The sequence below is a fragment of the Thunnus maccoyii genome, chromosome 21 (assembly GCF_910596095.1).
Source record: "Thunnus maccoyii chromosome 21, fThuMac1.1, whole genome shotgun sequence".
Classification (NCBI taxonomy): domain Eukaryota; kingdom Metazoa; phylum Chordata; class Actinopteri; order Scombriformes; family Scombridae; genus Thunnus; species Thunnus maccoyii.
The window spans coordinates 22985522-23003755 of NC_056553.1; the positions used below are offsets into that span (position 1 = coordinate 22985522).

Below are 18234 nucleotides of genomic sequence, written 5' to 3' on the forward strand. Positions count from 1 at the left end.
AGGCAGATTTTCTCTCTGAAAACCGCTCTGTGCGTAAAAAGCGCAAAAATCCGGACGCGCTACGTTACGCACGTCTGTAAATAATAACATAATGTGAAATGACTATGCAGAAAGCTGGAGAAACAGGGGCACTCAGTACATATAGCTTTAACTGATGTTTGCCGTTTTCGTCACAAGGTGTCACTACAATCCTCCATAATTTGATTATAGACCATGTTTTGATTTTTTTCCCTTCACATACTAGTGTAATTTTACTTTCACTGAGGGAAAGGTTGGCGGGTGTAGTGTGTGAATAGCCAGAGGTCTTTGTTCAGCGGACATGTGGCCTGCATGTCTGTGTTTCAGGTTTATGAAGCGTGAAACCAAATGTAGCTATAATGGGATAAAGTGCGTGCACTGCAAGATTGCATGAGATTTGTTTCAACGTGATTGTTCTAGAAAAAGAAACATCCAGTATTTTATTATTGTTACTAACAGATATACAAACTAAATGATCATTTCGCCTATTTAACATTATACCTGACCCATCTGTAATAAGCATAAAGGTGAATTTGCTAGTATGATCTCCAGTTTACATAAGGAGTCTGTATTTTCTACAATTATCCTCATTCCTGTCGTCCCGGTGACATTCCAGTCATCTGGGCGGTATAAGGGCGTCTTCCTGGGCCCTGGCCGTATCCAGAGCCCGTTCCCCCCGGCGATTGGACCGGCACCGTCCCGTAAAAGGAGTCAAACTTCTCCATTGTATGTACAGCGTGTCTGTCAAAAGTGCATTTGGTGACGACGAAGGGTCTGCTCCGCGTTTGGAAGCTGTGATTGGTCAATAACCTTGTCACGTAGAGCTGAGCATCGACTTTATTAGGTACAGCGAGAGCCAATCAGTGTTACAGAGCTGTGATTGGCTCAGAGCTTCTCCGGGGTGGAGCAGGTTAGTCTGCGGCCAGCGGAGCGCACTCTCGGGTGGGCGGATCGTAGCGGTGACAGCGACGCTCGGAGACTCCCGAACAAACTGTCAAAAAGCAGACAAGTAACGGTGAGTGGAGCAGAAATATGAACGTTGTGTTGTGTTTGCTGTGTGTGGAGACGGGCTCTGTCCGCAGTGAGTGCGGAGTGTGCGGGCGGACAGCCGCGGGCTTCGTAGCAGTGAAGTGACGGTGATTTTGGATAAGTGATCTCAGCGACGGTGCTGCAGGAGAATGCTGCCTTCAGGTGCTGCTCGGAAACTCTTACTTTCCATTATGAGTTGACTGTATGCGCAGTAGCAACGTACTCGTCTCGCCCTCTTTTTTAATTAACTATTAGCTACATGCTGATGCTTTCAGCTTTCTTGAATCGTCTCATTGCCAACATTGACTAGCAACTTTCTGCGTCATATTTATTACATTGGTGCGTCGTTCATGTGCGACGGGATATAGGAACTTCAACGTTCCCGACAGCCCTTGAGGCAGCATGGGTGCTCACGGTGAAGTTGCACTGTCACAGCACACACAGGAGCAGGCAAAGTTATGCAAGCAGAGTGCCACTCTGTTGGATCTGTCCATTCATTTACAGGCTGTGAGGAGGAGTGCAGGATTACTGAGGCTGTCATGTGCTGTTTATAATTGCATACTATGTTTATGCTCTATATTCTGAACTGTCTGCATGTGGAGACTTCAGGGCCTGACTGATACTGGATTTTTGTGGCCGATACCTGTATTAGGGATTAAAACAATTCTGATATCAATATATGGGCTGATAAATATATATAACTTGAACTAAGAAAAAGGATCAACTATACATAAAATGCATCCTATATAACTGATATGATACCGATGTATCTGTGATAGGCCAATATCGGCTGATAAAATTGGCCAACTGATAATATTGATCGGCTCTAGAAGACTTATGTGTAGCAGACTTGTGCAGGAAATGAGCACAAAATCATATGTGTGTAAAAAAAAAAAAAAAAAAAGCTTAAGTAAATAATTGAGTTTGATATTAACTCCAGTGTGCTCAGGATCATAAATTTCTACATGATAAGAGCCTATCATCATGATATGATTCATCTGAAGGTCAGCAAACAATGATATTGAGCCCTAATTGACACCCTCAACTATTATCTCACAAAAAAGTACCATGCAAAGTACTGGAGTTTTTCATGTTGATATGGAAACTTTCTTTCTGTCTTGTGCAGGGTTTCCCCTGGAGTTTTTTGAGAAAAAGATGGCAAAGGCTAGAGAACGTGTGTGGTACAGCATACGCAGTTTGTGACAAATGCACTTAAGTGACAAAAATCATGATTTGACCGTCAAAAGTGTTCATATATACCAAGCTGGAACACAAAGATGACAAATAAAAGTTGTGTTGGAGTTAGCTGCTCTGAGTGATGGCGTAGAAAGTTCACAATATACTTGTGAGTTCATCTCACAAAGGTCATTATTTAGTCATTAAATCAAAAAATCCTTGCAACCGCTGCAGGTTTTGAAGATGAACTGCAAGATAACGCTAGCGTGTTCGTACTATGTGCTGTCCGGGTGCTGCGCTGCCCTCGCAGTTGAGTTCCACCTTTTTTGTTCAGTCAACATCACATACTGGAAATTTTCAACAAAGGCGGGGGCCAATAATACAAAGGCGGCCCGCTTTTGAGTTAGATAGGCAGGGAAAACCCTGGCTTTGTGTTACAAAGTGCAGATAATCTGGAGGAGCCATAAACACACTAAACACTAACCCACACACACACACACACACACAGAGTCAGACACAGGACTCATCTCCAGAGCTGACTGTTCACACCTACACTGGAACGTCATAGTACATTTAGCTTTGGAAATTGATGATATACAGTAATGAGAGGAATCACAGCTGAGAGGATTGTCCCTCTCTCCCTCCCCTTCCTCCCTCCTTCTATCCAGATTACTGTCCAATCCTCCACAGCCAGATTACTGAGTGGGAAATAAGAGGTGGGACTGATCTAAGGCCCTGAATTCATTATGGACTTGATCCAATCAGATTCCTAAAACGTCCCATTGCTTGATACTTTGCTGTAAGCCTGCCAAAGTGATCAGGTATTAGGTCGGAGGGTTTGACGGTTATCAGACAGGTCGGGGGGGGGGGGGGGGGGGGGGGGGGTTGTGTTTCTTGGGTCGGTACTAACTTTTCCCTGAGTCACTGAGATGAACAGCTACAGTAGGTGTGTGTGTGATCCTACAGGTTCACAATATGCAGAGATGAAAGGATGGGGAAACACATGCTTTGCTGCCCAGGGATCAAATCCCACCTGAAATATCTGTTTGCATTTGGCTGGGTCCCTCCCAGCTTCCCTGCTGCCTGTAGAGGAAAACACTAACTGGTACAAGAAAGAGAAATAGATGTTCATTTCATGTCGAGATAAGTAGGCCTTTTTCAGTACTCTGTATTACACAAATGTTAAAATTGTAGTTGAAGGCCGTGGATAAGTGAACAAAAGTGATACTGTTCATCGGTGCAGCATTATTTATTAATCTCTACCCGGGGCGGCTGTGGCTCAGAGGTAGAGCGGGTCGTTCACTAATTTGAAGATCGGCGGTTCAGTTCCCAGACCGCATGTCAAAGTTTCCTTGGGCAAGATACTAAATCCCAAATTGCTCCTGAAGGCTGTGCCATCAGTGTGTGAGTGTGTGCTTGAATGAACATCAGAAACTCCTCCTGACGAGCAGGTTGGCACTAGGGCTGCCGTGGTTACTGTATTACCGCGGTAACGCAATCATGCCCACCGCAGAGTCAAGCTGTTCACCGCTTCACCGCTGAGTGAGCAGCTCAAGTGATGGGACATTATTACATATATGTGTGTGTATATATATATATATATATGTATATGTGTGTGTGTGTGTGTATATATATATATATAAATTCTCTCAGGCTTGACATAAAGAATGACGTGCGTCCAGTATTTGTAATATTCCTGCTGAAAAGTCGGCCTCTTAATGACAACACTGGAATAAGGACAGACATTAAGACTATAGAGGCTATAAAGAGTAGACTGCTACAGGAACAAATGCATTCAAAAAGTTAACCGTATATAAGACAGGTTTTTTCCCTGGAAATACATCTGAAAAAGTGGGGCTGTCTTATTACGTCTTATTAAGGGGTCTAGACAATTTTGTGTTCACAACATCAGAAGTAGTGGTGTAACGTGTTGCATTATGGGTTGTTTGTAGCCTTAATATTGCTAAGCTAGCGAGTGACTTAAAGTCTGTTTATAATGAGTGTGTTAGAGTGTTTCGTTAGTCCAGTTTAACCTGCAGGAGTTTCTGAAGGTTGGTGTAATGTGTTTTTCTGCCACGGAGGAAATAAATTCATGATGAGTGAAAACGAGTCTTCCGACGTGTCTACTGCAGAAACGGAATATGTCAAGCTGCCAAATACCACTGTGACAGATGATAAGGAGCTCAAAAAGACAAACAGGCAGTCTTATAAATCCTAACAGCTGGAGAAAATGATTTTCTTCCAAGAGACTGGTAGGAGAATGTGAGTATGTAACTATACAATGTTGTAAGTTATATTCAGAAAGTGTTTTTCCAAAAACAGGTGTTGGAGAAGGGTGTGTCGTCTTATAATCAGAGCCGCCTTATATTCGGGCCAATATGGTATTTAGGCACCAATTGTTTTATAACATCTGAGGTTTAAATATATTTTTTTCATGGCAGTTACTGCGATGGTTTGAAAGGCTGTGAAAGGCCAATCAAGTGTTGCAGTGCACCTCTACAGGGTTGAGCAGTGTGTGGGGGTGTGGGCGTGTTTGTGCTCTACAACCACTGTGAAACAATCAGAAAATTAACTTTTTTTATTGATATGATTTACCAGCTTTCTCGCTACCACCGCTCCCTCTCTTCATTCACTCTCTAGCTCGCTTGACCACAGCTGCTCTCTCTGATGTGGGGTTGGGTTTCTTCAAAAGTTGACTCAACTTTCTCGCCACTACGGCCGAAACCCGCGCAGCCAAAACGCACTACCCCCATTTAAATGAATGAGAGGACTGGAGTTTTCACCACACCGCCTGATTTGGTCTGAATATGGCCTAAATTGTGCGGTTGGAAAAAAATCAATACAGCGTCAGCTCTCGCTGGCACCTTGCATGGCAGCCCTGCCATCAGAGTGTGGTTGTGTGAATGAGTGAATGTTGGCATATAGCGTAATGCTCTTTGAGTGGTCGGAAGACTAAAAGGCGCTGTGTAAATGCAGTCCATTTACCATTTACCTACTCTGATAACGATGTCTCTTATTTTGAAGGCTATCAGCTCATATAACATAATTATATACTAATGGACCATCATTTGTTTGTGTTGCATGAAGTGCAAGGCCCTGTCATTAATTCTAATTTTTTAATGCATTTTCCTAGCAGCAGGGAGTCTGACTGTGAGAAACTCTGCAAATCATTACAGTCTTCTTGAAGCTTGGAATTAACAGCTTGGACTGTTGTAACTCCTGTGAAGAAGAAGAAAAAGTACCTTAAAAAGCTTTTACTGCAACTGTTTCGGAATACCGCAGCACTAAGAGTAGATATTTCCAGTGATGAAAACTTCTAAAAAAAGAGGAACATCTGTTTTACTCCATAACTGTTTCATAAATACATAAGCCCAACTGTTCCGATTCTACTACAGCACCTCTGTGTCAGTGTTCTGAACCTTCAGCAGTGTTTCCTGAGCAGGCCCACGTTAATGCACAGCAGCTTCTTGCCAACATCAAATACCATTCAGTAGTTTTATAGATGTGGACAGTTCTGGATTTGATTTTCTTCTTGGAAAAAACTCTGCAAAGGTGAACTCAACAGTAGCCTGCTGAAGAATCATGTAGCCAATGCAGCATAGGAAACTGTTGGTTGAACAGTATGCTGTACCTTTCACTGATTCTCTGGGTCCCGACTCATCTAAATCTGGTTTTGCATGAGACTCAGTAAAGCTGAGCACATTGTTTGACTAAAATGGTCAGCTCTGTGACAAATTACCCACTTTTCGGACAAATTGGATAAATGATCGCTCAAGCATGTTTGCCAAAATCTAATGTCTGAGATTAGCCTTGAAAAGGAGGCTTTGTTTCGGGAGCGTAATTGTAGAACTGGTGGGATGGTTGGTCATTTAGCTGCCCATACAAACCAAGTGAAAGTTTCTTAAAGTGAAAGAAGATACAGGAGGCCGCCATGAAACAACAAATGAGCCACATTCAGACTTGTATGATATCATAATCGCATGATGAGTAGATTAGTTTGTATCAAAATGATTCAGTATTCTTTAAATTTCATTAGATTTCTACTACTAACCCATTGTTTGGAACAGAGTAGAAACAATGAATCCATTAGTTGATTGACCGAAAATGAGTCTGCAACTCTTTTAATAATTGATAAATTGTTTAAGTCATTTCCTTTTGGAAAAAATGCCAAGCAGTCACTGGTTTTATCTTCTCAATTGTGACTATCTTCTGCTTTTGATTGGTTTATAACATTGTAAACTGAATATCTTTGAGTTTTGTTAGTGAGACAAAAGACCTGAAGATATCACCTTGGGGTTTTGGAAACTGTGATTCACTATTCTCTGAGATTTTATACAGCAAACAATTAGTCAAGAAAATAATTGTTAGTTGCAGCTCTAGTGTAGAACCATGCTGTTGTGATCAGTAATGTAGTTTAGACTGTAGTGATGACTATGAATGTGACTGTTTCTGTCATATTTGAGCCAGTAAGATAAGTCTATAGTCCAGTTACAGCTGGACTATAGACTTTAGTTTAGTTAGTTTTTATACTGATGCTGTTTAAATGTTACTTTAAGACAAGACAGCCATATGAAAACTTTTTTTAATTCAAATAAGACAAAATTAGCTAAATACTTACTTAAGGCCAAAGATTTAATGCTAACTTTCAGTAGCCTACTTGAGAGTTTTTAATACTTGATGCTAAGATCACATTGATCGGGTCTAAAAAAACATAGGCTATACGGCATATGATAATATCCACCCTTTAGCTCCGTTAAGCTGCTCATAGACCAACTCGTTTGAAATGTACTTCAGTTATCAGATAATTAAACCACATGAAAGATCATTGGTTTTAACCTTTTGTGGTAAGCAGCGGGAGGCAGATGTACATGGTCTGCTCATAGCAGTTAATCGCATGTGAGTCTAGTGGGAAGGATTTAGTTTAATATATAATAAAAGTCTTTTATGAAGACTTTTATAAAGTGTAGTGGTCAGGGACAGTAAAAGACTGGCACATTGCTAAAGGAAATAATGTTATACAACTGCCCAGTATGGTGAAGGAATCCATGCTTTCTTTGATGTATCCGTGTAAAAGCTTCAGTCCTGTCTATTCCAGTATTCACTCATATTTTACCATCTGTAGGATGATTACACAGTACAAATATTTGTGTCCTGGCTTTATGCTCTATCTTTGGGAGGAATCATTTTCTTTTATTTTTTTTGGACGGTCTTGGCTTTAAATAAGTAATCAGGCCCACGGCCCAAAGCAGGTCATCTCCTTTTCACATGAAGTCCCAAGCAGGGGCGGTAAAAATATTTAAATATGTAAAAAAAAAAAAAAGGAATGTATTTGTTCAGACAGCAGTGGAGTTCTGTTTGGGGTTTTATCCTGGAATGTCAGTGAGTCTTACTCTGTTTAAAATAATTGACTTTGGTCATTCAAAGAACAAAAATGTCAAACTCTGAGTAGAAGGATCCTCTGCTAACTCCTTTCTCCAAATTTCTGTTTTTATCCTCTTGACAGATGCCAAGATTGACAAAGCAGAACAGTCGGGTTTTTATTTTTAACACATGAAGTGAACTGGCAGTATGACAGGAACCTTTTGATGTTTTATTACATTAATAACATTGCATCTATTACAGCTCTGTGGTCAGGAGTCCCGCTTTCACCTGCCAGAGAGGCTTTTATTCCTGGTTAAACAAATCAAATAATCCACTGACTAGAGCTGCAGCAATTAATCGATTTAATCAAAAAAAATTAATTAACTATTTTGATAATCATTATCAAGTTACTGAGCAAGCAAAGATACCAAGCACTGGCTTGTTCTGCTGCTTTTCTTGGTCTTACATTACAGTTAGTTGGATATTTTTGGGTTCTGGACTGTTGGCCGGACAAATCGAGACATTGGAAGACGTCATCTTGTGCCTTTTTCATTAATTAGTGATGTTTTATAGACAAAACGGAACATTATTATGACTTGTAATAATGAATTGAAAATGACCTAAAAGCGAAAGCCCTAAAAACTGACCTGTTATATGTGTATCTTTTATGGTGGCTCCATAAAAAAGGGAAAGTTGGCTGGTCCGTTGGAGGCCATTGGTCATATACACTGTTTATCCAGGCTAAAGGTCTGTAGCGATGGATTGGCTCTTCTGGTCACGTTTATATTAAATCTTAATGCTGTGTGCATAAGCATCACTGATGTTGGCAGACATCTTTTGCAAAACAGAAATCAAATAAAAGACGGGATACAGGAAGGAAGGAGAAAGCTAGGGAATAATGACTGTAGTAGGAGGAGAGGGAAGGAAGGAAGGAAGGGAGGGAGGAAGTGTACAAGTGCACACAGGTTCCTAGAGTTTCTCAATTGAATAGGTTGTGAATTGTCCTCATGTTGTGGAATGTCAAGTATGGAATAATTGACTGGAATTCAGAGGCTTTGACTCCGTCTTCTTGCTCTCCACCCAGACGCTTAAAACAAACCTCCTCCCTGATGGATCATCAGCTATGGTTTCCTTCCTCATGTCCCCTTGCCAGGGTTTACATTAGCCTGTATACGCCGGCTTTTTGCTGGTGTCATGTTTAGTTGTCCAGCAGATGAAAATATCAGTGGCCAAAATGACCTATAGTATGTTGCCAAGACAACTTATATAATAATATATAATAATATATACTAATATAATAATAATTCTCCATAATATAAACTTATATTATGGAGAAGTTTGTTTTGCCTCCGCTGTTAAGACATTAATAGATTCACTTAGCGTGGCACGAGAGTCAAAAGCCGGCGCACACTCCAGCAACAAACACTCCTGCACTTTGGCTCGACAACAGTTAACACGACTCCAAAAAAGTGTTTCCTCTCAGGTAACGTTACATCCAGCATTGGTACAGTTAAACTAACGGATCAGCCTGGAACTCCACAGTTAAATAACATGTTATTGATCAGTAGGAGGTTTAATTTTCCCCATACGGTCCTGGTGAGAGACGGGCTCAGAGAGACTGTGGCAGGTGGAGGTGGTGGTGGAGCTGCAGCTGCAGGCTGCCCGCATGGCTGCATTAAATTAACAATAGCAAGGCTATTTGTTTTATCTTATTGTTGTAGCCTATATGCTGAGTTGGCAAAGTTTGTGAAGAGTTCATTCTGCTGACTGAAACACATTTGTTGGATCATTGTGTTTTTTTGTTTTACTGCTGTTTAAATGTAGGCTGTTATATGACTACTTAAAATGTCCAGTAGTAGCCAGAAAATATTAACAGCTCTATTGACTGTCAAAACAAAGTCTAGCATAAACTCTGCCACTCACCATGACTGGGCATTCAGAGAACATCTCTCATATGTGAGCTTGTATGTTGAAGCTTATTGGGAAGTTTTCTAGATCATGTCAGGGCCAGGGTTAAAATGATGGTTCCAGAAAGCTGATGTCAGTTGCTCTTGACTGTAGCAGATACTCTCTTCAAGGTCAACAGACTGCTTCATCCCAGCCTCTGTCTAGGAATCAGGAAGCAGAGGAAATCCATCATCCATTCGCTGCTGTGCTGCCAAACAATGCATCTGCTGCTGGCAGGTTAGCCTGGGACAAGGACGGCATTATTATCCTTATATAATAACGCTTCCTCACTTACATGCAAACCTATTAAGTTGTACTTATTTTACTGGTTTTCCCTCTCAGTTCACCCCCGCCAGATCACCAGGTCATTTCCAGACAAAAGCCTGTTTATCGATCCCCCAGCTGCTGTCTCCCCTAGTACACTCGATTGTCGATTGACTGTTGGGAACATTGGGAATCAGTTGGTAAGATCCATGATGGCCATGCTAAGTGGTCCAGAGTGGGCAGCTGGAGGAATGTTAAGGTTCCAGTATGCTTTAAACAAAGAAGTTCATATGACATGTTTTCTGTCCACATTGAATGGCAAAATTGCTTTTAGCTGTTTGGAACGTCCTTATTGGAGTGTGCCTTCATAGAAAGGAGCAAGACAGTAATTGTTGACATGGGCGCCACTGGCAGGCTACCCAAACGATGGAAATAGTCATGTGATGAATGAAAAAAAAAGCCAGAGAGAGAAGTTCAAACCTTATTTACTGTAACACCTCCTCACAGCCAACTGTGTGAGGTGGGTGTGACTGTCAGATTGTTAGTTTTGGAAAGTTATAAAATGGTTTCTGTTGCCAGGAAGGTGTGGAGAGAGGAGCCTGACACACTGTTTGACAGTCTGATAAACACTTCATTTGAAGCCTGTTGCGATTTTACAATCCAAAACCCAAAGATACTAAGTTTACACGTAAGACCAAAATACAGCAAATCCTCATGATTGATGAGCTGGCACAAGGTAACATGTAGCATTTTTGTTTGATTATCAGAATAGCTGATGCCTTTAGCCCTCTGCTGTGTCTGGCAGGCACCATAGTTTGGGAAGTTGCCTGCTTTTACTACAGAAGCAGCGTTCACTGGTGATATTATCTTATCATTGCTTTACAAAATTAACTGATTAAACATGAACATTTTGAAAATTAGCATAGCATATTCATAGCACTAAACATCAGTGTGATTTTTCTGGTTAAGCTTGTATTTTCCACAGTAAAATGACCAGATTTCCTATTCATGCATGTCTCCCAACCCTGTTAGAGACGCGATTAAAGACATCATTACTGTTGTTTAGGACTGGTGAGAGACCATGTGCACAATCTGAATGGATCAATACCCACTAGAGTAGTTAATGGCTTCAGTGCTGCCAGTAAAGCTCTGCAGCTTATTGAACCTGCAGAAGATCTTTAAAACATTTTACGTCGTTTACTGTAAAATCAATGTGGCTGTAAAAAGCTGGTGATTCATCGATAATAACATTTCATTCCATGAGCCAGACTGGCTGTGATTCAGCTGTTTTGCACCAGAACATCAGTTAAAGGTCAGTATAGGTACTTTTGAGTTTTCCCAGCCGTCAGATACACATATAAGCCAGTCAGAAGTGTGTAATCAAAAAAGACATTTTCATGTTCTGTTAGTGTTCAGCCAGCACTGTTGGCAGATGAGCTTGTATTTTAGTAAAAAGGTCAGAACAGGAAAGTCAGGTTGTGGCCTGTTCCTCAGTTCTATCCAAACCCCAAATGGCCTCCATCAGAGTTTGTGCTGCTCTCCAATAAATGATTTTTTTTGTCTTTTTATAATGTTGTCTGGGCTTGTTGTGAATCCCTTTGAGGGATGTCGCGGCCAGGTGGAATTATACACACTCATTCTTTGTCTACTTCTGTATCACGCCCCCAGAAAACATTTTCATCAGGTAAAAGTTCAGAGAGAAAAAAAAAAGCTGCTCTAGTTTCAATGAATTACTTATCACTGATGATTGATATTAGGTGGCAGCAATTACATGTTGTGGACAAATACAGAGATCTGATTGCTAAGTCAATACTAAGTAATCTGGGGCTGCATCTAATGATTATTGTTTTTGATTAATCAACGAATTGTTAAGCTCATCCCAATTTCCCACAGCCCAAGTTGATGTCTTTAAATTCTTTGCTCTGTCCGACCAACAGTCCAAAGATATCCACTGTACAATCATATAAAACAGAGAAAAGCAGCAAATCCTCACATTCAAGAAGCTGAAACCAGCAAATGTTTGTCATTTTTTCTTGATAAATGACTAAACGGTTCCATTGAAGATCAGAACTGTTGGCAGCAACATACTGTCAGTAGACTACTCGATTTCAAGCAAAGAAAGCAAATGTCCTTATCAGATACATGTAATCTATAGTATCTTATGCCTACAGTACAGAGAGCTTTGTAAACAGTGGCTGGATAAGAATAATACATTGTGTATAGTAGTAGATAAGATGCAGAGTATTATATACCCTGCTAGTTCATGGATTAAAACCTCCAAGCTTCAGGAATGTTTTGCAGTCCAATGAAGTTGGTCAAATTCTAAACATATCCTCTGAGCAACAGAATCTGACTTCTTCATATGGACTCATCTAATGTCAGAGTTCATGTTACATGATTTAATCGATAAAATAATATTTAGTTGCAGCCCTTTTTATAACCTTCATTTTAGTGGTATATGATGACTATATCATTTCATAGAGCTGTATGTCACAGGCATCCTGACACCCAGATGTGTTCATTAGTGTATGAACATGTATATAGATGCGTAAATGTGTGTGTGTGTGTGTTTTGGGGCTGGAGGGATGGAGTCCGAGATTGCGTGACAGCGGCGGATTGAATGAATGAAGTGATGGAGGGATTGAGAGCGGAGAGGAAGAATGGGATGGTACAGAGTGAACCGGTCACTATAATCCCTCCTCACAACTGCAGCAGCTGGACCCGTGTGTCAGCGACCAGGCTTTACTGCTGCCAATCAGCCCTGCTGGGAATTACAGCGGGGTGAAGAGTTGGATGTCACACAGGCGGATGGATGGATGGATGGATGGATAGGTAGATGGAGGGATGTGGTTTAGAGGTGTGGTCTAGGGATGTGATGGATTCTCTGGAGACGTCAGTGTTGGAGAACCATACAAACTAGATGTTTGATAAAAAGAATTCCTTCCTGTTGTGTTTTACCTTCACTGCTCATTTAAAGTCTTTTATTAGCTTCAGACTGGACATCTGTTCTAGATTTTAGTCATCAAATTAGCTTTAAATTCAGCTGGATAGAAGTCAGAAAGGCTTTTAAACGTATAGCATTGTTTTATGAAAGCAGAGATGGTGTAATCCTAAAACACAATCCAAAGAATGAGCCCGTCTCATAGGTATGTCATCAAAAGGACAAAATACAAAGGAAAGTAGTTTGACTGACTGAACATGTCTTGATAAAAGACTGAGACAACTGTGAAATTAAAAGCACAGACACAGAAAATTACAGGTAGAAATAATCAACAGGACTTTCAGAGTCAAATAAAAGCGTTAAAGCTGTGAAGCGTGGGAAAGTTCTTTTTCTGACTGTTGTTGGACAATTAGTGTTCCTCAGTGCCAGCTGGTAGCTTGAAGCTGACGTTACATGTGTGAGCAAGTCAGCATATTTTCCAAGATTGTGAATATTTCTCCAGAGACAGAAATGTGTGTTGCTTCTTTCACACTTGTTCAGGTTGTCAGGGCTTCCCCCTGTTACACTGGAACCTCCTTAGAGGTTTTTTTTCCCAGGTGAAAAAGGTGTACTATGATCTTTGTATTGAGCAGGTTGCATTCTGTGTGTATGGCTTGTACCCAGCATCCCTTCGCCTTGTACATAACGTCACCTCACACGCTGCTTACTTATCAGTGTGAGAAACAGGAACTGTAGCATCAATGTGTGTGATTGGAGTTCACTGTGAGAGACTTTTACCCTGAAAGGTTTAGTCCACATATACAATGACAATATGATGAACAATTAAGCTCTAATTTAAACCAAATATTTATTATAATTGGACTACAGCTGACAGTTATTTTCAAGATTCAAGAGACTTTATTGCCATTTACGCAGACACATTTTTTTGCAGTTCACTCAGTCAGGTAAGAATAAGAAACAAATGTACAATAAATAAAATTTAGATTTAAAAATAGTAGCAAGGTGAGATTACATGATTTACAACAATTAGGCTATTTACAGCGCTAAAGAAGTACTGGAGCAGCAGCTGGAAGGAGATATTGCACATTAACCCTCCTGTTGTCCTCCCGGGTCAAAATTTTGACCCTCCCGGGTCAAAATTGACCCGGGAGGACAACAGTCCAACAGGTGTCATCAAAAAATTTTTTTGATGAAAACTTTTACATATACCAGTCTGCTATAATCCATCAACATATTTTCCTCTGATCTCAACTAAAGTTAAAATAATTAATCATTTCTTAGTCAGGATACTGTCCTCCCGGGTCAAAATTGACCCGAGGACAACAAGAGGGTCAAGAAAAAAACAGATGTTGCATTACAGTGTAGCAGCATGTTATACTAGTACGTTTCTGTTGATTATTTTTTCAAGCATACCAACTCATTTAGTCTATAAACTGTCCATCATAGTTTTGCAGGTCATTTAATTCCCTGTTTTTTTTTTTAAGATGAAACAATTTATAACCGCAAATTAATCAAATTGCAATCATCTAAAACTGAGAAATAGCAAAATCAAGCAAAATGCCACACAGTGCTGCAATTAATCCAAACTTCATGAAGCTTCCAGTGTTTCAGTTCTTCCTGAAACTGTTTTAGAGAAGTGTTGGAGGTGTATGGTTTTAACATTTTGCCTCATCATTTATATATGAATGGGATATAGTGTATATACTACATATCAGTGGAAAAGATATTTGCAAGCAAAAATAAAGCCAAAGATGTGTGAGGAGCCATGAGGAATGTGAAGCATTTGAAGTTCATGAGTCAATGGGCAGATCATTTTTGTCTTATAGAATCCACTGTTGTATTGTTCCAGCAGACCAAGCTGCAGTGTACACAGACACACACACTCTAGTGAATAGCCCTGGACGAGTGTGTGTCCACTACCTGTTTGTTTTGGGATTAGAGTTTGACCTCTGTGTGTGTGTGTGTGTGTGTGTGTGTGTGTGTGTCTGTCTGCGAGTGTGTGTGTGTGTGTGTGTGTGTGTGTGTGTGTCTGCTCTGCCTTGCATTCCATTGCGATGTGTAAAGCCTCGCTCTGCAACAATAGGGCATAGTTCCCAAAGAAATACTCTATGTGTGTGTGTGTGTGTGTGTGTGTGTGTGTGTGTTTGTATTTCGGAGTATGTGTAGGCGAGACCGCAGGGACATACAGGGAATTCATTCAGCTACTGTACACTGTGTGTCCATTCCAAAGGGAGGGAGGAGAGAACCAGCAGCAGGAGGAGGAGGAAGAGGAGGAGGAGGAGGAGGACATGATGGAGGGTGTGGACTATCACTACCTGTCTGTCTCTCCGCTCTCTAATGTGCACTCTAATGGGCTGCAGCAAGTGCTGAATTATACAAACATGTCCAGAGAGTTCTGTGTAATGCTATTAGAACAAGAAGACTGCTCTATCATCCTCTCTCTCTCTCGCTCTCTCTCTCTCTCTCTCTCTCTCTCTCTCTCTCTCTCTCTCTCTCTCTCTCTCTCTCTCTCTCTCTCTCTCTCTCACACACACACACACACACCCAAACACTAGCCCTTTCACTTAGCCCTCAAACAGGCTCACTGTGGGCTCCATCAAAGCACTGTGTGGATGCAGCAGAACACACACACACACACACACACACACACACACACACACACACACACACACACACACAGGGCACATACTAACATTACCTAAAGTGGAGTTCTGTGAATGGAGCCAAACATCAAAGACACACTGACTATCAGGAGCAGATCAGGAGGGTACTGACTGCTCCTCCACACACACACACACACACACACACACACACACACACACACACACGTAGACATGTGCAAATACACATGCTGCTATGTAACTGTAGAGTAATCATTTCTGGATGTTTTTATTCTATTTATGAGTATAAATATAATGCAGAAATGAGATTTGGATCAGATGCATTTGCACTGTATAGACTTCCTGATAAGTGTTAGAGGAAGTGGGAGTGTTGCTTTTATTCTCAACAGAACTGAGCTCATCTAACATCAAGAAGAGGATGTGATGTCACGGTTCTGATGAGTGAGCGATCAGTGTATTAGAGAGATGCTGCACTTAGTATTCTTGTAGTGTAATGTTGTATAAAACAAAGGGGTTTTTAAAGAGAGGGTATCAGTGTTGATTTGAAGTCCACTGGAACAGGAAACACATTCCTCAGTTTGTCAGTAGTTTGGGTTTAAATTGAAGTGAATGAGAGACTGAGCTAATATTCACAGGACATAAGTGTAGTCTTTCTGTACCGTGAGTTTGTTAGTTACTTAAATAGGCACTTCATTGCCCACAACATGAAACATTTTAAAGACAATTATGCGATTATTTAAAAAAAAAAAAAAAAAAGCAATAAAAATCATAGAGTTGCTGGGTGTAAAATGAAGGAAGTGAAAGAGGCAGAGAAGGGTGTTCACTCAATATTCTGGTTGCATTTGGCAGGAACCAGTTAGTTTAGTTTGACATTACTGGTGAATCTTGGTGTGTGTTTAGACCAAAACCAGCCCTGCCTTAAAACTCTTGTTCAAGCTGCAACTATTAATTGATTAATCTATGAATCTGTAAGTATTTTATCAATTGATTCATCGTTTCAGTCATTATTTCAAGCAAAAACATCTAGAGAAGCAACGATTAGTCAATTAATCAATTAGCTGTCAACCATACAATTAATTGCCAACTATTTGATGATTGATTTAATAGTTTGGAATCATATTTTAAGAAAAAAAAAAGTCAGATTCCAGCTTCTCAACTGTGAATATTTTCTGGTTTCTTTAGTCCTCTAACAGTAAACTGAATATCTTTGGGTTGTTGGTCAGAACAAAACAAGACATTTGAGGACGTCATCATGGGCTTTGGGAAACAGTGATCAGCACTGCAGATAGTGGTGAGACATGAAATACAAACCATGAAAGCCAGTTTGAGTGTTTTACTGTCACAATGTGATGTCATCCGCTTCAAATTTCAACACCCTCACTGTGTTGCCAGTCTGACCTCATTAAATGCATGACAGGGCTGTGTTTTCATGCAGGCCTGAAGTCAGTGTGAACATGGCTTTACTTCTCTGACACGTGAACTGATTCTCTATTTTCAGACCAGTTTCCCAACATTCAAACATCTAGACTTACCATGCCAAACAGAATGTTTTTAACAAACCATTTATGAAAATTTTGGGAATGTAATGGTTTTCCATTATTATCATCTCTTCATCACTATTTACAAAAAACACTTAGCTAATGAGCCTGTCTCTCTAATTGTTCTTATCTATTATCTGTTTCCTGTATTGCTTTTTTTCATCCTTCACTCTTCTTTGCTCCATTGTTCTCATGCATCTTTTCACCCACACCTCTCTCCTCACCCTCCATCCTCCATCCTCCTCTCTTCTCCTCCTCTCTTCTCCTCTCCTCTCCTCTCCTCTCCTCTCCTCTCCTCTCCTCTCCTCTCCTCTCTTCTCCTCTCCTCCTCCTCCTCCTCCTGTGTGTGAGGCTGTCACAGTTTTACATCACCACCGATAAGGAGAGCAGGGCGCCGTGTACTTTATACTCACACTCACACTCAGGCCCTTAAAAGCAGTGATTGAAATAAATTATCCAGTTTTAGTGTTTTTTCGTAACAAATTCCAATCATTATCAGCAGCAGACTGGAATGACGACAGGCCAAAGGATGTGTTGGATTTAGGGGCATTTACTCTGATGTAAGAGGAAGACTGCGTATTGTACTTGGCAACAAATATCGGCTGCAATAACTGACTTAAATAGGGGGTTGAGTATCCAAGAAGAGTTTTATAAAGAAGCATAAACCAGTGTACGTTACGACGAGTAGAAGAAGAAGGATGAATGGGGCATTTGTAGCAAATTGAATAGCTGAGTGATAAATAGAGCCTGATTCCCAGGTATTTCTATCTCTAGGATGGTTCCATGTCTAGTGGTAATGTCCAAGGTGGAAGGGGACGCAGCACCCTTCTGACCAAACCACATTACTTCAGTCTTGGCAGCGTTTAACGATAGATTGAGGTGGATAAGCCAAATCCGCAAGGCGATGTTGGCATTTAATAGTGCTAAGCTCACTATAAGCCAAAGTGGTCTCATTTTCAATAGCCACAGTCAAATTAATTTAAGGTTAACAGTCACAGAGCCGGTTAATGTTGTAAACATCACAGGAGCAAATAGCAGGCAGTAGTCAGTAACCGGGATACTAGTATTCGTCATGTAGTGTGTCGTGTCAGTGTTTCTGACTGTTTCGTGGGAAACCCCTCACAGCCTCTGCATTATTCATCCGCATATGGCACAGTATTCATTATATATGTGGTATATCCTGCATAAGAGATAAACTATTACATAATGTTCTCGTCCATATATCAGAGGCACACATGCATGCACTCACTGCTCCTCTTTACGTAAAACATCAATGGCATCCACCTACAACATTATATGACACTTTATATCACTACCTCTCTGACACACATGCATCATC

The 18234-nt window shown here is 40.7% G+C and overlaps 1 protein-coding gene across 1 annotated transcript in view; it reads left to right on the forward strand.

The window, feature by feature from the left end:
- The first annotated feature begins 931 nt into the window (after positions 1-931).
- Positions 932-18234, forward strand: part of LOC121888571 (microtubule-associated protein 4) — a 122183-nt gene continuing 104880 nt past the window's right edge. The window contains exon 1 of the mRNA XM_042400196.1: positions 932-1033. The gene's annotated coding sequence lies outside the window, so the exon portion shown is untranslated. The remainder of the gene's footprint in view (positions 1034-18234) is intronic.